The sequence below is a fragment of the Falco punctatus genome (genome assembly GCF_963210335.1).
Source record: "Falco punctatus genome assembly, chromosome: Z".
NCBI classification, from domain to species: Eukaryota; Metazoa; Chordata; class Aves; order Falconiformes; family Falconidae; genus Falco; species Falco punctatus.
In genome coordinates this window covers 13,882,601-13,905,696 of record NC_137586.1, presented here as the reverse complement: position 1 = coordinate 13,905,696, position 23,096 = coordinate 13,882,601, and the positions used below count along the sequence as shown (strand labels likewise).

At 38.9% G+C, this 23,096-nt stretch overlaps 1 long non-coding RNA gene across 1 annotated transcript in view; it reads right to left on the bottom strand.

Annotated features, from left to right (window-relative positions):
* Nucleotides 1–22,226, bottom strand: part of LOC308056564 — a 40,883-nt gene extending 18,657 nt beyond the window's left edge. Inside the window, exon 1 of the long non-coding RNA XR_013924874.1 lies at nt 941–22,226. This is a non-coding gene — a long non-coding RNA (uncharacterized lncRNA). The remainder of the gene's footprint in view (nt 1–940) is intronic.
* Nucleotides 22,227–23,096: the final 870 nt, after the last annotated feature.

Genomic DNA, 23,096 nt, shown 5'->3' with positions numbered 1-23,096 from the left:
CATCTTCCTAAAAGTCTGGTATTTGTCTACAATGTATTAGTTATTACTGGAGGCACCATACTTATCTCAGAACACACACCACAGTTCAAGACCTCTATTTAGCCTTATTTCTTGGTCTCATTATTATTATTATTATTATTATTATTGTGAGGAGATAATATATCTTAGACACTTGCCACCCTTTGTTCGAGTATACAAACAGCACCTACAACACTAAAAGCAGAGGCTAATTCATGCTTTTTCCAAATGATGTTAGTTCTAATGTTTTGTTCACAGTCTCCCACTCTAATTTCTAATTATGCATTCCAACACTTCATAAATTGATTTTTCAATCACTCCGTCCGTCTCTAGCCAGCCCCTCGCGGGGAACACGGACACGCAGATCGGGACTCCCCACTTGCTTCGCAGTGACACCGCGTCTCTCACACACATCACACTCTCCGGGCAGCCCGCAGTCACACAGGCAACATGTTACACGGTACCGTGCACTTACATACAGCTCTAGGAACGCTGACAGTTTGTGTTATCACACAAAGTATGTATTTCAATGAACAACTGCCAAAAACAGATTCTAATTTTTTCTGGCCTTAAGCAGAGTGTTAAGTTTTCAGCTATTTGCCTAGAATTACCAGATATTTTTTTTTTCCAACATACATTTCTTAACTCCAATTTTGAACGTGTAACAAGACAACACATAGAACAAACAAGACACAGCGCGCTATTTCAGTTGATACATTCTAGGATTTCCCCAAATCTTAAGACAACCTAAAGGAAGTTTTTAGCTTCCCAAATCTTAAAACAATCAAATAGAGCTATTGCCCTTTTCCGAAGGCATCCCTTCTTCTCAATCCTGCCAGACGGTGTCCCGTCTTTTGTCTTATGGGGTAAAACCAACTCTTAAGACAATCAAATATTCAAAACAAAGCATAAATATAAATACCTTTTATGTTGTGCAGAAGTCCTTGTCCACCTGTGTGAGAAGCCGAGGGGTAGGGGAGTCTTGCCGACAGAAGATGCAGTCAGGGTCCCCGAGGGTCCCCAGGCCCCTGGATTCCAGCACTGGTGGAGAGTTCTCCTGGCTGGCTCGCCAAATTGATGCCAAAACAGCACAGAGTAACTGCTCAGAGACAAATTTTGTCTTTAAGCAGCAACCCCCACCATATACTCAATAATTCTTTACACTATATGCACTTTAAAACATATAGAGGTTTACACTCACCCCTCAGATGCTCAAGACAGTACTCACACACCCACATTCACACCTAATACAGAAATGTTCTTATATTTACAACATAAAGTAAGTACAATTAATATTAGTCCTATAATTATCAATCCTATGTATATGGATTGACTCCGAATCACCGAATGTTTTTAGTCTCCAGACTAAAACACGAATTTCTGATATTACCTTAATATTGAAACAAATACTAAAACAGAATCAGAGTTCCGATATTACCTCAGCATCAAAACAAATACCAAAACAGAATCAAATATCAATCCTATGTATATGGATTGACTCCAAATTACCCAACGTTTTAGTCTTCAGACTAAAACATAAATTACCAGATCAGAATCAGATGTATGCCTGCAGTGCTAGCTGCCTGGCATATGCCACCCTGCATAAGCACACAGAAATCTTACGACTGACTTACGCATAGTTTTACAGACGGACCGGTCCCCAGAACCAGAAATATCCAGAACAAGACAGTACTGTTCTAAATATAATAGTAATATAATATTTAAAATTAATTTAATATTTGAATAAAGATAGTACCTTTGCTCCGCAAGATGGAGTCCTTGTCTGCTCCTGCGTTGATCCAGATGAGACGAGGAGCCCCTCCGGGAAAATCCTGGGGGTACCCTAGGGAGTTCCCGCTCTCAATGGGTCCCACAGCCAGCCGAGCAGAGGAGGTCCCACCTGGGTAGCCAAAGTGATTTAAAGAATCAGTCACCAATATTCGAGTGAGCGGAGGTGATCTTTATTTGGCAGCGCCGGGTGCATGGGGGATCGCTCCACCAAAGCCATGCACACCGAGGGAACCTTTCAGCCCCCTCTTTATACAAGTCACTCATGTCTATTCATTAACTATTAACATATCTCACACCTGGACAATTAGCACATTCCCATTCAAGGACCTAGTATATCTTCAACATTAACAACATTAACATATCGCGTGCCTGGACAACTAGCACACTCCCTATGTCACCCATTCAAGGATTTAGTGCATTCTCAAGTCAACAACAAGGGTCTCCTCAGACAAACATGAGCACACCGTTCTTTAAATAAATCATATATGGCCCATTATTCAGATCCCAACATTGTTAAGAGTATAATTATTTTCCTGCAACCATGCTTAGAGTAATGAGAAATGCAAAAAAAGAAAACCAGTCTTATTTAATTAATGTTTGAAATGTATTCCTACTCTGCTTCTTCTTCTGAAGGGGTAAAATGAGAAATCATATAAGCTGTGACTCTGGTATCTGCATAACATGATGAAATCATTATCAGTGACTACATGCTACACACTATAATTTCACTTACACATAAACTGTTTCAGCTGAGGCATGTGTGTGAAAATGTAGGAAATGCCTGTATTACTACAATTCAGAACTAGAACATTCTCAAAAAAGTCTAGAGAATCTTGAATATTTCTTTTCTTGCTCTTCCTTTAGTCTGATGTTTTCCTCGACAACATGAAAAACAGGTTCTTTCATTTTGCATTTTTAACACTTGGATGTCTATTATAAAGACTCCTAACAATAAGTAACCAATGCGCTGAATGCCTTAAAACCTGGAGAAAAGTTTTTTAAGATTAATTAATGTTGCATATTAAGTTGCAAAACTGAGGGAAAGTGAAAAAAGAGCTGCTATTTTTTATTCATTATTCAGGTATTTGTGTATCTAAACTAAAGCAAGAGCCCAAAGAACAGGAGGATAATGTCATAACTGTGTTGCATGGATTGGACAGAACAATAATTAAAAAAATAAAATCTGTTTAAATGTATCTGTGCTTGTATTGGGACAGACTGTATTTCTAGACAGAACAAACATTAAAATATTATAGAAAGTGAATGATAAATGATGTACCACTTATCTATTGGATAATGTACTTATGTTTATCTAAAAGTTGGGAGACATCCAAGGACCCTTATTGCTAACATGACGGATGTACTAAATTGCAAAGTCCTTAGATTTGCAATCTTTAAAAAGCCTACCTGGTCCTAAGTTCCTGTTGTTTATACAACGTGGCAAAGACAAGGACTTAAATCATGGTCACTAGTTTAGTGAGATATGTAAATGAGTTCCTGGAATTGTAATGAATATGTAAACGATTTCCTGGAAAATTAATGAATAGGTATGAGTTGCTTGTATCTGAAAAATCCCCTCGGTGTGCATGAGTTTGGTGGAGCGATCCCCCATGCACCCGGCGCTGCCAAATAAAGATCACCTCCGCTCACTCGAATATTGGTGACTGATTCTTTAAATCAAAAGCACAATGCAAAGTGAATTCATTTATAGAGTGAGCTTTGTTCTTTACAGAATTAACTGAATATACATTTATAAAATCTCATTTCTGGTTCACACATAATTCTGTAATTACCTCATTTAATTTCTGATTAACAGTATGATGCTTTACTCAGATAACTTTGCTGACAACATGAAGACCAAAATACTCCAAAACAAACATTTCATGTGCTCTTGTCTCACATTTGTCTTTCATTTGTGATGTAAGTAAGACCAAAATAACAAACCCCTGCAGTCACTGCAGGTCTCACAGGGAGAAACTGAACATGACTAGCTTTTTCTAATGACAAGGGAAACTGCTCAAAGAACTAGACTGACATACGGAATTAGACTCTATAACTCGAAAGTTATAAAGTAGGTATGTTTATTGTGCGCAGATGCACGGGGGATCGCTCCTCCACAAGCGTGCATGCCCCAAGTGACGAACCATCTCACATTTATACAATAAAACAAATGAATATTCAATTAACGCCTATACATATTTGTTACCTAAACCCGCTTACTCTCGCTTCCTATGTTAATCAGCTTATCAGTCCTTTGCCTGGAAGGTGGTGGTCTTGCAGGTTTGTAGGTGATTCATGTCTTTGTGACCATCTGAACTTCTCCAGCAAGAAGACTTAGCACTCCCTTCCTCTAGATAACATTGGAATGTCTCTCATCCTTTTCTCATCCTTTTTATAAATAGCCCCTTTGTTAAAGGAAGAAGGGTAGGTGTCTCCTCAAAGCTGTGTGGCTATGTGACCAGACACCACACCCGTGACCAGTCACCATACCCACATTCCTTGAGCAGACATATACAATCACAACCGATGTCCATTGTCCCCATTTCACACTATTTATCCATATCAAGACTGTCATGTTAAAGGTAAAACTACCAGTCTCTGCATACATTCTCTTACATTAGGAGAATTCTCCTAATATTATATGTTAGGAGAAAACAATAATCTGTGTGCCAGTACTCAAATGTGTTACTTTGCTTTTTGCTGTTAACAGCTGAAGTGATCTAACACCTACATCGAACAGTTCTGAGCCTGTCTCCAGCTTGCTCCTGATGTGTCCTGCCCTGACCTTGCCTCTCTGAACCCCATCACACTCTTCAGTGCTTTGCATAATATCTAAGCAGACGCAGAGACAGTGGTAAGATCTGACAGGAATGCAACTTTTTCCTCCTCATAATGTTAGTTTAAGGGTTTAGCTTCCTGATCCAGGTTACTAAAGTGTCAAAGAAGCACCATTGGCAATGCAAGAGAAGGACTAGAAACATACCAGCATGGGCAGACCAAAGGGAGACCTGTTCTGCCCATTAGCAGTATTCAGCTGTTAGGTGCACTTAGCTGTACCATTATACCATATCCTTAAGCTGCCATTTCTTAATTTCTTTAAGCCTTTGCTCAAGATGCTGCCCAGAGACTTATCTTCCAGAATGAGTTCTAGCCAAGCTAAACAGTTGTCCAGTTTTGAGGACTGATCTGGCTTAGAATTAACATTTTGACATCAATAACAAAATCGCAAATTTTCAGCCCCGTCACCTCCTTGGCTTGGAAGTGGCTCCCCAGGTAAATGTGTAAGTGCCAACAGCAACATGCGTTCAAGGGCTCCGAACTCCAAAGTTTCACAACTGCAGCTTTCAGACAGGCAAAGGACAGCATTCCAGACCGTTTTTTTTCCTTGGCATTTCCTGTCACCTGGATTAGGTGTTGCCTCCTCCATAGCTGCTCTCTAGGTAGGTAACTCCCTCCCAGTCACTACACAGGGAATTTATCTGCACCTTGGATTTTTACCTTTAGGCACTGAAGCATTAAGCATCTCAATACCAAACTAATATTTTTTGGATTCACCCAATGAATGAGATTAGAGGATAACTCAGGAAAGATTATAGAACACATTCCAAAGCTTTAGTGACTCATTTTATTGGGAGGAGTGGAGTGGAGAAAAGGAATGGAATATTCCTGTGTTATTATTTTTGTCTGTAAATAAGTTCAGGTAATTTGTATCATGCCAGCTCAGACCTGATATCACTTAAGGATGTTTTTCAGAGAATAGTTCTTGAAATACGCCTATGGTTTGGAACCATAATGCTAACTGATACCAGTATGTGACATCATCTGATATTATACAGTAATTATATATACTATATAAAAACTATAACATCATCTGATTTTCCTTACTGAATACATTACTTTCTGAACTAGGTTTTAGTTTGGTTTTTTGGCTAACGGCATATTATAAATGTATGTGGAATAAATGGCTTCCCTTATACATAAATCCTGAATTTAGACTCCTGTTTACAAAGACACTAATATAAAAATTACTGTCTTGGTCACAATAATTTAAAAATATGTTAACTTGATGTCATTAATTAGCTTGTACCTGTATTGTATGTAAATTAAGCATTCTAAAAACCTGGGCATGAAGAGCTGATTTTCCTTCTCATAACAGTACCCCTTGGAAAGGTCTCTTTTTGATTTGAAGATAGAAGATTTGCTACTGTATTTGCCACTGATAGTTATTGATATGAAATGATATAGGCATAACACAACATGTCCTTTTATTTTTCTAAATTTATTTTATTCTAAAAGTCAAAAAGTACCTGGCATTATGCTCAAAAGACACAAGCTTTCCTTCAAGAATGTTGGAATGTGTGTGTTTGGTGGTGGTGGTGATCTTACTAATGCAGCTAGGATATATGCAAGTAGTATGCTTTTGTTTAAGACAGTGATGAACATAAAGCATTTAAAGAATTTCATAGGAGTCAGCTATGAATGAGGCACAATGTGCAAGCTGGGGAGAACAGCTAGAAATAACTGTAACAGATGAGATGCAGGAGAGAGATTTTTTGCCTAAATGATCCCCCTATGGGTGAAGGTGGCAGAATAGAAGAGTCTGAGCAAGGACACACATAGGTGAACCACACGTAGGTGAACCACACCTCTTTGGGGACTGTAGGGGAGGGATGCTCCCTAGCAGAAAAAACCTGAAAACAGTGCCAGTTCCCCAAACATGGAGATATCCAAGAACAGACAGAAGACTGAATGGAGATTGCACGACTTTGTGCCTCTTTCCCCACTGACCACCCCCCAGCCCCGTTGAGCACCAGAGAGCACAACAACGAGTTCTGCTGGAGTCATTCTGACTGATAGGTCTGCTCTGCAAAGGACCCTCATTTTTACAGCTTCAGAAATTCTCTACAAGATTGAAAGAGGTTATGTGGATTTCATGTATTGCTCTTTCTTTATACTGCCCTTTTACTGCTTCCTTATATATACTGGACAGGTGGATGGAAGTATCTAGGTCAGTGTGCTACCAACAACATATTACTTAGCATTTTGTTTCAGCTACTTTCAAATGTTTTCTGCAAGAGGCTGTGACCATAGCAAAGTTACTTTCATGATTTTTTTTCACAATAATGTCCTTTCACAACTATAAAATAACGATGCTCTCCTTCGTAATTCTGTGCCTTTAATCTCTCCTGTATCACCATCCAGCCATTGCTTAGCCATCATACACTGGGCTGTAGATTTCATCCCAACTTGCACATGAACACCCTTATTCTTTTGTTGATCTTGTCTAAGTAAATTCCACTAGCTCTTGAGCATTGAGTAGGTGTCAGTGACAGTAAAATTGTTTCATGTTCACATTCACAAATTTACATGATTTATGTGCAATGGCAATCTATATTCAGGGATTTAAAGTGCTGCAGAAAGAAAGCTTCTCTTTGGACCTCTGTATTGCATCTTATTTTTGCAACTTTAGCTCCTTTATGTAAAATAAATCATGAAGAAAACATTTGTTTGGGCAGTGTGATCTGACATCCTGGAGAAACACTGGGGAACCCAAAGAGCACGTCATTTTCAAGCAGTTCCGTGACTCTTTATATTTTATAATTCCATTGCTAACTATTGTTAACAGTATTATCTATTGTGGTTGTGAGTTGTAAAATTGCTTTCTTTCTTTAGCTTATAATTGTATCTGCTTTCCAAGACTGATGACTAAACAATTCTACTGGTTTTGGCTGGGACAGAGTTGATTTCCTTCATAGAAGCTGGTGTGGGGCTGTGTTACAGATTTGTGCTGGAACCAGCGCTGGTAAGGCGGGGCTGTCTGCATTACAGCTGCGCAGCGCTCACACCCAGCCAAGGCCTGTTCTGCCTCTCACCCCACCCCACCAGCGAGGGGCTGGGGGGGCACAGGGGGTTGGGAGGGAGCACAGCCCGGACAGCTGCCCCCAGCTGACCACGGGGGTATTCCAGACCGCACGATGTCAGGGTCAGCATATAAAGCTGGGGGGAGAAGAAGGAAGGGGGGACATTCATAGCTACCATCTTTGTCTTCTGAAGTAACCTTACATGTGACAGAGCCCGGCTTTCCTGGAGGTGGCTGAACACCTGCCTGCCCGTGGGAAGTGATGAATGAATTCTTGTTTTGCTTTGCTCATGTGCATGGCTCTTGCTTTCCCTATTAAACTGTATGTATTTCAACTCATGAATTTTCTCAGTTTTACCCTTCCGACTCTCTCCCCCATCCCACTGTGGGGGCAGTGAGCGAGCAGCTGCTGGGGCTTGGCTGCCAGCCGGGGTTAAACCACAACAACAATACACTAACAAAATAGGTATTCTTAACAGTTGCATATGCTACTTCTAGAAATAGCTTCGTGTGATACTCCTGGGCTTCTTATTCTGCAAGTCAGATAAAGATTTCTTGAAAATTGTTATGAGAAGAAAAAAATTTTGCCATTTCTTGGTTTTCTGTTTAGCAGATTAAAAACCCCACTGGTTTTGTATCCAAGAGAGATCATACATTTCAAACCCTCTGGGACAGTCTTTCTGAGTTTGGGTACTTCGCACGTTGCCATACTGATGTCAAAACCCTCTAGTCTACTCACCTGAAGATCTCCTTTTCATGTATTACAACCTCCAGACTTGTCCATGCACATAGCTGAAGTATCCTGTTACCTCCTGGACACCCTTAAGCTTTTCACTGAGATATTGGGTGCCCTCAGAAGGGTCCTGCCTTCCAGTTTTCAAAGCTCGTAAGAATGTGGTGCCCTGTCTTCAAGCTGCCTTCTTACTCAGACTTAATGTGCACCTATCTCTTCTTCAGTTAGGATTTCTGTGAACATAACTTATTAAGAATCTTGACCCTTTCTGGGAGGGTTTAGCATTTCTACATAATGTGTAAAAAAGCTAAGGCCAGCAGTGCCCATATAGGATGTAAAATCTTCAGTCCAAGTAACAGAGAAAACCTGCTAAGAACTATCAATTTTTTAATGAGAATAGTCTTTTCTGCCCTGTGTGCTGGCGTTTAATTTGAAACTTAAAATTTAAATTGAAATTTAGAACTTTTATAAACATGGCTATGCTGGTAACTGTTTAATATATGAACAAAAATAACATATACAGGTGGTTTTAAGCCTTCTGAGGCTGAACATGTTAGTGATGAAGTAATCCCGTAACAGATCTAGGTTCCATGACTTTTAACTTAGGCTTCAAGATACCATGATGTCTTTCATACAGCATCTCTGAATGACAAGCCAGTGCATTCTCATTTGCCATGGCTAGGAGCATGCATAAAATGGTATTGTGCCTTTGCTATTGACTGCAATTCATTAGACTGTATGCACTCAGCCAAGTGGCTGATACTTCTGTAACTCGGTCTTCCCTCTGCAAAATACTTGACCAGCTCACTGGAGTGTTTCTGTAGAAGTGTTTTGAAACTAAATACACTAAGAATTGTCTGGTACTCATGTACTTGCACAATCCATGTAGCTTGTAGAAACAGTGATGATGGCTGATTTTAAACTAAGGTCTATTAAAATAATTTTTTTCACTCAGCAATATAGTAAGAGCTGAAAAGAGTTCTGCAGAGTGGGAAATTTAAGCTTATAGGGTAAGTTCTGATAGTCTGATTCTTCCCGCTAGCTTTTTTCTCCATAATCGATCCTGTGCCTTAACTCACTGGGTGAGAAATGGGAATAGAATCTAGTCCTGCAGCAAGTGAACTGAAGATAAAAACGTTTTATCTTCCTGCAAGATGTCTTTTCTTTGATTCCTTTTCCCTTCTTTTCTTTTTTCTCTTTCCTTCTCTTTAATTTCTTTTTCTTTTCTTTTCTTTTCTTCTCTTTTCTTTTGGCAGCTTATTAAGAGTTGCCATAGCAGTCATCGTTGCCATAGTAATTGTAAACAAATCAATTATGTGACCAAAAGATAGATGAGGTAGAGCACACAAACAGCAGCACTGTGGGCAGTTCCTGTCACTACCAGAGAGTGAAGGAAGATTTTTTTTTTTACAAAATGAGTACTCACCATCCTTAAGTGGCACATCAAAATCAGTAGAGGTTCCCTGGGGCGTCGTGAGTAACAGGATTCAGTTACAGGTGACAGGTGTCACTTTATTGCAGTATAGTCAAAACTGCAGTCGTTGTATGAAAAAATTACATTTTCTGCTATTGCATTTTTCTGGAATTTCCATTCAGACCTGTTTGTAATGTACCAGTGCACGGAGATAGTTATTAAAACCTGCTTCATGGTTTTGCTCTTCATTTTTGCAGCATAGGCCCATATGCTTTTATGAAAAATTCTTCCAATTCTTCCATATTTTTTTTTTTTGGTATTGTACTTCAGAGCACATAAGGAAGTTATATACGTTTTCCTCTAATTTTGCCTACCTGTTATCATTTTTTAGTCATGTTTAGAAGCTGCAGGCAACCCAGTTTCACTGGCTGAATTCCTGCAGTAATGTCATACATGTGTTGGTCTGCCATAGGGCAGCCTCAGACAGCAGGCTGCTGTGCTGTGATTAGGTTTGTTTCCATCCTGTACTAGCACAATCTACGAGTAAGCTAGATGGCAGGGAAATGCTACATTTCCATGAAGCCTAACATAAAGCAAATATCACAAAATTTGTGGCAGATGATATATTGAAGGTAGTTTTTCACATCTGCCATGAAGTACTGTTTATTTGGATAGGCACATGAGATATATTTTTGCTTTGTTCATCAGAAAATTTCTGAAAAAAAAGACAGTAATGAGAAGATTCATATTAGTTCAGTTTTCCCCAGTATATATTCTAGAATATTCATGAAGCTTGCTAAAAACATTTCTGTAGAACAGGTATCCATCCAGAAATGATTCAATGTGAATTTGTATACCAGCCAATAAGTTCTAGTGAAAAAATATTAGAAGCATGCAGAAAATCAGTCTGAAATCTCTAATTTTATGAATAACCGAGTAGTTAATATCAGAAACAAGAAATAAATCTGTTAATATCTTACCATTCACAAATAATTATTACCAGGAAATGTTTGAATTGCATTGCAATTTTTGCTGTAGGTTCTTTGCCTAGCTAGTCACAAATACTGCCTTCTGAACTGGGAAAAAATCATCTTGTTTTTCAGACAGAACACAGCATGAACTGTTAATCAAAAGCATTTAATGAAATAAATCTAAATCTTACTCCAATCCACATCTGCAAGTAAATCTGGATCTGGAATGAGGTGTATGTTGATTATAGTTTCTCATTTAATTTAGAGAACAGTTTATATGCGTTCAGACAAAAGCTTGTTCAGCAAATTTATAGAATAGTACAAAAAATACCTAAGGCAAGGGTAGTGGTTTTGACATCTTTAAAGAGGTGGAATGGAGGAAACCTAGTGATCAAATGACAATATTTTGATTTCTATTTTGGTTTCAGATGTGATCCGGAGACAGCATACCTGCACAATCACCAACTACTTGAAACTTGTAACAAAGTCATAGTTTAAACTTCACAGAAGTTAAGAGCTCCCAGTTCCAGTAAAGGGTATGGTTTAGTTTCTGTTCCATTCACTAACTTGATAGGCTACGCTTTCATGTGCACTGTCCATGGATTAATGCCAACCTAGTTGAAAGAATTAGGCAAGAAAATGGACTGCAAATTATTTATGACCCAAGTGATAACTACATTTCTTTTGTCCGAGACACTAAAGCAAAAACCCCAAACCCCTCAGAAAATATATTCAACAACTTGAAGAATGACAATATTTTTAAATTAAATAATACTCATAAATTAAGATTCATATGAACAGATGCTACAGTTTTGTTTTATATTCTGCTGTAAAGCTCAATACTACTAATTTCATTGCTATGACATGTAGTATTTTATTGTGTAGGTCAGACATGAACACACAGATTGCTTCTAGTGGAAGGTAGATTGGACTGAATAAAGAGTTTTGATACCTGAACAAAGGAAGAAGATATAAAAGGAGTTTAGCAACTGTAAGTACAGTTAAACACGTCTACTGGAAAGCAGCATTATCTATGGAAATCTGCAAACTTTTATTAGGCCTTCATTTTCAATTCTTAAAGCAATGAGTGATGTCAGGGGACATTTGCACAGTGAAAAAGTATGTGTACTGAGTGTATTATCCAGGTTATTGTAAACATTTTTCTAAGGTTTCACATTTTCAGGCTTGTCTTTTCAGACTGTCTAATGTCTTTCATCACACATCCAGAATCCTGTCCTCTATTAGAATCTGAAAGAATGCTGCTGTAAGCTCAGTTTGTCACATACTCACTTACTGTATAGCTGCTTCAACAGATTATAATGTGAAAGTACATAGTACAGTAAAAGTACATTTACATTTACCTGCATCTCTGTAGGGTGTCTAAACTAGCAAAACATCTGTGTGTAAGCTAGTCTCCCAAAATGTAGATTTTACTCAATATTGTTAACACTACTTATAAAAAACCCAACAACCTAGTTCTTGTGTAGTGCTTCCCATCTGCAGATCTGAAAGTATTTCACAAAGTAACTCAGCACCTTTTACTGATTTTACAGATAGAGAAACCATAGTGAAGGGAGGAGAAAGGACATGGGATTGATTATTTCTTAGCATTCTTTTATGTTCTCTAGCACAGGTGGCTTCATTTATTTTATGTCACAAAAAGTGGTTTTGCTGTGTAGATGGAAGAACAAGTTTCAACTTGGCAAATAACTTACCAAAAATAGTATTTACACATAGGGCATAGTTATGGGAATGAGGCATTCCCCTTTTAAGATTATGACTTCAGTAAATAGAGATCAACAGGAGGTGTATGCTTACAGTGCTGGTAAGCTAACTGGAACTAAATTGAATAAAAATTTAGATCTATGGATAGAGTAGTGAATAGGTGGGACTGCAATAGAGACCACTAGAGAGAGCTTAGCTCTCTTTTTGCTTCCTTGTGTTTATCTGTACTTACCTGAGTTACACTGCAAACATTTTGAGTATTTATGGACTGATAATGAACAGAAGTTAAATCCCATGACAGCAAAGATTTTGAATACGTGGTCTAACTAAAATTAATATTTTTTTTTTTGTTAAATAAAGATGGTTTGCTTGAGTTGCAGCCACTTAAACAGAATAATCAAGGAACCACCCAGCTACAGAAGGGACTAGGTATCTGTAGACATTTTTAGCCCCTACAGCTGTTGTAAACACAAATTTAAGGGACTTCTTTGAATGAATATTTTTGAATTGTTCCCCCTGAGTAAAGACACCCCTACAGAATTTCACAGTTCTGGTTCTGAGGTACAGGCTTTTAATTAGGAGAAACTGAGTATTTCATAGCTTTTAAACTACAGCGTTCTTACATGTCTATAAGCAGTTTAGTTTGTCCTGAAATAGAATCTATAGCTATAATATAAACAAGTGTATAGTTTAGGATCTAACAGGGCCATAATAAATTTAAGTTTCATCTCTGCAGTCTTAATTTTATTTATTATTTGTTTAGCAATTATATAGAGCTATGCCTCACTCTTGTATTCTATTTAGATGACCAATATCTAATATAATTCTTTTACTTAAATAGACAGAGACAGATAGAGTTAGTGTTTATGTTTCTGGGCTTTCTTCTCTGTTTCTTGCTGTTACATGTGTGGATGAATGCATGATTGCTGCTGAAATCTACCAGTGTTGGTTGGGTAAACTAGAGAGTGCATTTTGCATTGTACAATTCTCTTACTTAGTGAGAGTCTTTTTATTTCTTTCTATGAGATATGGACCAGCCTCAGCCATATAAATCACTCGGGGCCTGCATATGGGTCTCACTAATGTAATTTGGTGCTAGATGCTTTCCTGTTAAAGTTCAGGGTACTTTCAAGTGCGCTGTTAGAATTACCATATTCACAGAGCTGGCCTTATTGCTGGGCTTGAAAAACAATGTGTGAAAGATTATCCTTTAGTGGTAGGAACTAGAACTTCAGAAGTGCATTTAAAGATTCAAAAAAAATTATACTTTCTGTTCTTTTGTTTGACTCCTTAAACTCAACAGCTTTTCATGAAAAGGCCCTTCAGCCAATCTGTCCTGCAGTAAAACGCCAAAGCCGTAATGGAAACAAGGAACTCCTGCTGACGCCGCTGGGCTGCATACATCAAGTGCATTGTACCTTGTGCTGAGCACCACAGAGCAAATTTAAAAGCCCTTTGAGAGCAATAAACAGGCAGTACAGGGGAATTTCGGGGCTGGAATCACACTCAGAAGAGTTACATACTGATCTTAAATATTGCACAGAACTCCGATGTATTTTTTGAGATACCACATAGCTCAGAATTTTCAAAAGTGCCCACTGTGTTTATAGATCATTTGAGAAAGCTGTTTCTTTGATTTTCAAAAGGACTGGGTATCTACAGCTACCATTAAAACAAAGCAATGAGATAGAGGCTCAGCATCAGGTTCTCACTATAAATATTTCAAGTGAGTTTTCTGAAAAATGAATGATCCACAGCTATTTGGGAAAGTTTTGAAAATATAGTCTTTCTGTGCCTTATTCTTTAGCAAAATAAAAGTGAAAAGTCTTCTTCACCTCACCTGCCAAATCTTTGAAAAGCACTTAGTTGTCCCGCAAAGGGAAGTGCCACATAAATATATATTACTCTAGATTATAAAGACAGATTTTTTTTCCATGTAACTTAGACACGTGGATTATTAGCAAGTAACCTGAACACTAGCTGAGTTACCTCTAAGGTTTTCAGAGTAAATAAATGAGGAACACAGGACAGGAAAAGTGACAACAGTGATGAAATATAAATATGTATATCTGCCACGGCGATAATCTAACCTTTTTTCCCAAATCTGTAGAACAGGCTGACAATGGTACAGTTCTTGACATATGATGTACAGATATGATCTATGGCTAGGACCTTTAAAATTAAGCATTTATAAAATAAATGTATCTTTCAATCTTATCAGGCCGAATCACTATATACCCTGTTCTTAGGCTTTTTTTCTCATTTCTATTTACACACAATACACTTCAAACATGTGGGAAAGAATGATAGGTCAGTGGTTACAACTTAATTCAGCTCCAGATACCAACAAAAGAATGACTGTGCACAAAGAAGACCTCTGCCAAGCCTCTGTCACATGACACTACCAAATTTCTAAAGACAAATCCAAGAATCTTGAAAACTTAGTTCAGTAAAGTTTCAGTACTCTGTTTATTTTCATCAGGATTTATAAATAATGATGGTTTAATTCTTCTTCCTTTGGAAGTGGAGTAGCAGCAAGAATGAATAATGACTTTTTTTCAAGCCTAATGCTGATTTTCCAATAACAGTTTAAATTGTCACCCTGCAGCTGCTCAACCCTTCCTCGCTGGAGAAAATGCTGTGGGTGTTACGTAGCCAGTCTGCTATCCAAACAGGTGTCTCAAATTATTCTGATAGGTTCCATAGTTGTATGTCACACCTTGGAAAGTGTTGCTGTTGTTACTACCACATTTCAGCTTGTAGTAGCTTCTCTGTGCTAGATATTATCTTACATAGTGTCTCCGCAATGTTATAGCATGCTAGCTGCTAGTACCACTTGAATGAAGTATGAAATCAAGCCCTTGCCCTCTTCTGAATAGTGGAAATATTTACAGTACTATTCTTGAAAGTAGGGTTATTACCTTTGTGTCTTTGCTGAGGTTAAAAGTAAAAACAAAACAAAACAAAACAAAACAAAAACAATCAAAAAAAACCCAACACAAAACCCAAACAATTCAGCCTGGTTGCGCTATGTTGAAGTAACCCTACAATTTTTTCCCACTCTTTGCTGAGTTGTTGCACGGCATGAACAAACTACTGCATACCTCTTCACAGGGCAGGGGGCTGAGGCGGGAGGGAGGTCTGCACTTCTGCAGTGGGTGCGTTCATTCAAGGAAATTACAAGGATTCCAACACACGTGGGGAGGATTTCAGTTCTGGGAGTTAAAAAGCAGGATATACTAGAGTTTACATAATCCCCAGAGAATTTTAAATCTGTTGCTTATTGCATATTAAAACCATCAAATGTTCACAGATTTAAACCCAGGTTTAATGTTTTTAAGAATTTCATCAGAATATCCTTCTAAAAGTATTTTCTAATGAATTTATACTTTTACAAGAGGCACTTGCAACCAGGATTTTACTTCTATGACGTGAATTTGAGATACAATTTGGGTTTAGTACTTTTTTTTTTCTCTGTGTTAGATTTTAGGTGTATATTTTCATTTTTTTGTTCCAAGTACTTTAAACCACTTCATTGCTGTTAGAAGCATCACAGGCTATTCCATGGCTGGCAACATGAGGACCGTGTTTTGTAAGATGGAAACACAGCTGTGTGACATTCTGATAGCAGAAGGACCCAAACTTGCTTGGCAAGGTCAAGCTCAGAGCAACACAAATAACTACTCGCACATAACCAAGAGTTGACTATATGGCTTCCTTAGTTCTTGCTACATTTTTCTGACCTTGTGGTCCCATAACATTAGGGATTATACTTCATCATGGGCAGCTGCACATCTGGTAAACAGAGAAATATAAAAACTCCATCAACTCTGCCTGGACAGTATTTTGAATTGGAAAAATTAAGCCAAGGCCCTGGAAGAGTAGGCATGCAGTCTTGCACTCTGTAGAGTGGATCTTGCTCCTGAATTATATGCCAGGCCTGTCTTTTGTGTAGATCTAGATGACAGTTTTTACAGAAAAATGATGGTCTTTTTATTGGGATACAGGATAGAAAAGAGAGGTTGTCTGTCTCCAGCTTTGCCAGGGGTGCTTGGTGTGACCCAGGAGAAGTAACTTACCATCCTTAAACCTGAGTATTTTTTCATCTGCAAAAATGGGCTAAAAAGAGACATCTCATTCTAGATCTGTAAAATGCTCTGAGGTCCAGGAAGAGAAGCTAGTTATTATTATTTCATGGTGTCTCTCAGCAAGACAGATCCCAAAATATTTGGCAAGCCACGTCATTTAAATTATCTTCATCCAAGTGGAAATTACCTTTTAGAAAATATGGATTAGACTGTACCAGAATAACATTCAGATTTGCAGTCAGGCATGGTGGACTCCATGCTCCCTGCCAGACCCCAGGTCTGTCCCACAGCTGCCAGGACAAGATACATACTTGATATATATAAGATATATACAAGATATGCTACAAACTGAAACCAGGTGGTGACTTTTGGTAAATAAGGCAGAATTCCAAAATGAAATTTGTCAGAATACTTGGGCCTGTTTTTGCAAGAAGTGCTGAGGGGAGACTCTCAAATGCCTGAGGCTTCATTTTGCAATGACACAGATATGCCTGTGATTAAATTATTGCAACTTTTGAAAATGCTTTATTACACCATCATCCCATTTCTAGTAAGTACTATAAAGCTTTCCTAAACAAATAATGATCAGTTTAAGCCATTAACATAACTAAAATACCACAAGGTAATTTTCTGTGAGAAAGCCTGAAGGTTTGGAGCATAAATCTAATTCTCTGATAAAATCAACAGTTTTTAAAAATAACCCTACTTCATGAAAGTGCGTGTTTAGAGTCCCAACTGCTGTTTGATTTTGCACTAGCAATTTACAGTACAATTAGCAGTAAAATAGCCAGTTGTTAAGGCCACCAATAAATTAAAGCCAGAAAACAGTGGTGACTTGTGTTTAGTATGCAGATCATATAAGCCCCAACTGCAGAGCTGAGCATTAGGATTCTGGACACCTGGTCTGCTCTAGTGGTGAATAAAGAGCAGGGCTGAATGTTGGGCTTCAGTAGTACACTTCTAGTAGTTAATCCTCTTTGTAACAGCCAATTTACATGTTAGAAGATCTAAAAGACAGGAAGTACAGTGTCTGGCTTTGAGTCTTGGTCCAAGAGCTTTCTGTTCACCTTCCTATGGCAGGAATTGCAATTTATTGCCCACTATTTTGTAGCATGCTTTGCAAGATTTTTATACATTATACAGTAATACAGCAATTGAAAAGCATGAATACAGTTCAGACTCTGTTTGTATGTCATATTTTCTACAGCTGAAAATAAGGCTGTTCGTAATACATCTTAAATACTGACTATTGTCTAAAAAGTGCAACAGCATTATTGAATATGACTCAAACACAGAAAAAAAAACTTTCAGGCATTCAGGTGGATCTCAGGCCACCTTATTTGTAATACACCACATACCTTAATGCAGTTATTCTGTTTCTGAAATTGTGGTAAACATTACTAAAGCTATAAACCAGGCTGAAACATAGTGGCCAGTTACCATGGGTCAGACAAGAGGCAGTGGTTTGCTAAGGTAACCCCAGACCACGAATACACCTCTGTGTCACAGAGGGTTTGCGCTCCTTAGTGGAAGCCTGTGTTCAAAAAAGCACAAACCCCAGCACCCCCGCAATCACTCAGATTGGCCCCTCTGCCTAGGCTGCCCTCCGCTGAGTGTTTGCCGACATGTGGAGAACCTTCCAGAAGGGCAGGCTGTGAGACTGCCAACAGCCTTTGGCAGCTGATGAGGGAATTTGAGCCGGTCAGCACCAGGCACTCTCCATCCCATCCGCGGTTGCTGCGGGCACTAAGCAGAGACCCTGAAAGGCTCCTGGGGTGCTTGGGGGCTGATTGTGGTGGTGGGACACTGCAGCCCCATCCCCTGTGTGTGCCCTGCCAGCTGGGACCACTGCCTATGCTTTTGTTCTGGATCACGCTGTGCCCTGCTGAAGGATGGGGAGGTTGGGTGAGAGACTGTGACACTGACCACACCGGCTGCACGGTGGCTCTGCACAGCAGGCCAGCTGTGACACTTGTTAACGCTCAACAACATGTCTGGCTGAGCATGGTTCAGCCCATGCTTCATGGTTCATGGTTCAGAATGGGTATCAGAGCCTGTTCAGCCTCCATGGTGTGGGTTCAGTCTCAAATGTCAGTTGGGTGTCAAACAGGCTTGCACAGACCAATGCTTCTGTCTGGGAGCCCACTGGTTTCCTCCCCAGTCGTTGCGTGCCCCTCTGGGTCTCCCTGCCTCATGAGAAGTTCTTCTGGCCAGGCAATCAATTACTTATGATCAGCTTGGGTCTGTGTTTCTGTCTGGTGTTTCCCACAGCTTTTATCTTTTCCAGCACAATCAATTATGCATATTTTGCTTGCAGCCTATTAGTGAAAAAATTCTGTATGCTATGCTAGATGTTGAATGGTTGCTAGTAAGTGTATCTTTGATCTAGAGAAGTTTCTGACTTCACTTTAGCTGATGGGTATGTTAGCTGCCACCCACTCAGTTGAAATGTATAAACAACTACATTTATTGTTCTTTGACTGGTGGCTAAAACAGAGTGAGACATCATCCAAATACAAAACCTGGGGAATGATCTGGATTCATCTGGAAACAAGGCCTCTCTGGTTTCCCCAATTAAGAAATAAAAGTTTGACAGGAATTTTTGAAGGATAAATGCTGTTAACATGATACAGACTCCAGCTTCCTTTGCTGTTTCTCAGTGATGCTGAGCTTTGCAATGTGAGCTATTTATTGGGCAGATGAAGGATCAGTGCCCTTTTAGCATCTGAAGACTAGGTTGTTTGTAGATCACCATATGAGATTTTGGATGCGTGCTGTGTCTTGTACAATATCGATGAAAGGGAAGGTGAGGATGAAAGTGTGTGTATGTATGTAAAATATCTAAAGAGCAGAGGGAGGGTGGAAATGCACATACTGTGATACAAGCAAGCAGAGAGCATAAGGGTTTTTTTTCTGCATGCTGGCTGGAAAGACAGTCTTGGGACTTGTGAGCAAGGAATTGCTTGATGTAGTTCAATCTTACTACATTTAACAAAATGACACTTCTTATAAATTCTGTTTAAAAAATAAAAAATAAAAATAAAACCCCAGCAGCATTAGACGTGTCTCATTCCATCATGGGATTTTTTCTATAGGCATTCAAAAGAATCCATATAATGGTTATGCTCTGGCCACAATGGGTAATAGCGTTTTCTCTGTTAATGGAGTATAGTGCATACAAATGCTTCTGTCACTTTCACAGGAAAAAGATTGGGCTAGCTTAGATCACATTTTTTTTTCTTTTATCAAGTTTATGATCAATAGCATTACAAGGATACAGCTTCTGGCTTTGTCACAAAAAGAATCTAGTTCAGCTATATAGTGCTGGCTACTTTTCAGAACCAATGCCTACTGCAGTTGGTCTAGTTCGTCTTTGCTAGCTTTCTTCATCCATCATATGTTTAGAGATAGGCAGAACCAAGATAATCAGTGCAACAAAAATTGTAACAGTAATTTGGTTTGTCTGGGGATTTGCTTTTGGACTGCATCTGCTACATTTATCACTGCTTAACAAAATTCTTAAAGCTGAAAAGAAATGACTGCAAATAGAATTAATAGTTTTTGCAAATAAAATTAATTTAAACATGTACATTTTACAATAATCACAATCTATCAGCTTAGCTTAGACAAAACAGAAGTGAGCAAATGGATAGAGATGGGGAAAAATTAGAAAATAAAGTGTCATCTGAAAAAGTAATCTTGGGTAAAACTTATCCAACTCATCAAGTAATTTCAGGCATTTTGGAAACAAAATACAGATTTTTATAAACGTATTTCATAATTTTGTTACTGTTTTGAAATGCCTCACTTTTCCACATTTAATTGAAAAAAAAGTAAAACATCTGAAAGCAAGGGGTAGCATTTTATTTTAACCAACAAATTGTTTTGATCCACCCAACTTTGGTCTTTTTTCTGTTTGTCCAGTGAACCAAAGGATCACTTGTTCACTCAGTTCCACAGAGAGATTTTATGCTGTGCTGGTGTAAAGCTCTGCCAGACTAGTAAAGGGAAAAAAAAATCCAGAAGTGAAACCAATTAGGCAAAAATTTTCAAAATCCATCAGTATTGGCCTTACCTTACTTTGCTTCCACTGATGTCATCCAAAACTTTAGAGACCTGTCAGTGCAATCTTCCTTTCATTTATGCCTGTATAAAAAATACAGTCATTGGTGTCTAGTTTCCAAAAATTCTGTCTGTAAGGATGAACAAACATTGTTAGTCACAAGGCCGGAAGAGAGGTAACCTTTCACACAGCAAGGCTGTTTCTCCAGATCATATTGAAGGTCAGCTACTAAAAATTGGAGGAAGGTCTGGTTTTAAGGAGGTCTAAATGTAAAGTTCTTGCTGTCTTAGTATGCTATGTAGATTGCCTTAAGCTGGAGTTCTTTAACAGTAAAACAAGCTTTTTCAGTACATAATGAGATCTTTCTAGTTCCCTGTCTGACCGCGTTACTTACCTTTTGGAATAATATGATTACCCAGTTTCTGCCCATCATCTACAGCTCTTGTTCTTGCATTTCAGGCCCTTCATAATCTCATAATTATGACAACTCCCTATTTGTCTACACAGATTTATACCATATTGTCCCATTACAAATGCTGATAATCTTGACTTCTACTGTGAATTCAACTGTTTCTTCAAACTTCGTGGTCAGTTTTGTTTCTTTAAATTTGTGTGAATGCATTGCCTAAACTAAATCCTGTGGAATTATTTTCTCCTCTCAGATAATTCAGGGAGATGCACTTCCTTGAACTTGCAAGAAATAGGCCGTAACTTGTACAAACTTGCAGGAAGACACACAACCCTGTAGACAACAATAATTATAGTTAGGGCTGGTAGCACTTTCCTTTACGAAAGCTAGCTGACATTTTTCTTAAGAATCTACCTTTGGTGGCTTATAACTTTTTCAAGCTTTTACTCACATTTCAGACTGAAATTCAGTCTGTCACAAATTAAACATATGGAGGAATGTTTTTGTGTGTAGTGCTTCCATTCAGATGGAAGAAACATTTACTCTATTAAATTAGAAAAGTTATCTGTCTTTTCTAATTTCTAATAAAAAGCCCTGCCATCTCTTTACTATGGTACTTGCAGTTTAGCAGAGCGTGCTTACAGCTGTTCACATGGAGCTCCACTCACACGTAGCCAAGTTATACTTTGAATTATCTCACTTGGAATATGTTCCAACTTAAGAAGTTCAGCACCCTAATCTGAAGACTGATGGAGATGGCCTCTCTCAGTTCTCGATGCTGGCCATCCTGTACGCATCACTCCAAAAACACAGCTGTGCGTGCTGTGTAGTAGCCGAGGCACAAAACCTCTCTTGACATTGTTACTCCCAGCTGCTTGTGGGCCAGCTCAGCTCCAGAAGAGCAGATGCTGGAAGCACCCAGGTCTCTCCAGCATTCAGCTGCGCAGACAATGCAGGGGCAGGAGACACCTGACTGGAGTGCAGTGGAGACAGAAATGGAACCAGGGGCTGTATGGGGAGCCAAGTGTTGAGTTGTGAGGGCTGGATGGGCAAAGGGAACAGAGTATTGAACTGGGGGCAAGGGGTGGAACACACACGACACAACATTATGGGCAGGGAACTGATAAGAAATGAGCTGGAAAATGCTGAGGTAGACAGATACAAACAAAATTAGGGATGTGGTTCCTTACAAGAGTGAGCAAACCAAGATGGAGATGTGCCACATCCCTTAATCCCCACTCCTTTCCTGCTCCTCCCTTGCACTGTACCTCATTGCATTAGGTACATTATCCTATTCCTTTCCTTGACACTGACAATGCTACCCTTAGCTGCCTTAATGCACTATATACAGCAGGAACCTCCCCAGCTTTTTCTACTCAGTTTGTCTTAAGCAACATTAGGAGACTAAAGTGACCATTTAAGGGGTCCAACAAGTGCCAATTGCAACATGAGGGAAGGAGGAATGTAGCTCATAGCACAGAGGGGAGGAGAATGAAGTGCCATCACTGAGAAAGTCTCCATTTTCATGGCATTTTGCTCAGTGTATTTCGTGGAACTGAGTTCACAGAGGGAATTGATGGATGTCTAAAAATGGCTTATCGAAGGTATGGGTAATGGTGAGGGCATCAGCTGAAGGTCAAGACAGAGAAATCTGATAAGTTTTAGTATGGAAGCAAGATATGTTTGACTGGAACAAAAAGGCAAGCGATAAGGTTTGAAAAGGCAGTAGAATTTGACTGATACTCAAGAGTTTTGCTGGCAGAGGTAAAGTGAATGGGAAACCAATAAGGTGAATTTACTTCCTTTTTATCACTGTATACTTTGGGTCTGTAAGTCAAAACATGGAGAAAATGAAAAGGGGAGAACAAAAGATAACCCCATTCCATCTGTGGTAGACTGGGTAGGCAAGGGGAATGGGACTGAAATTAAGAAGATACCAGTATATATTTAGAACTGTTTGCCCTCCAAGGAGTGGGTGCAATGTAGATTGATTCGCAGTTTTTGGAAGACCCGTGAGTGTCAAT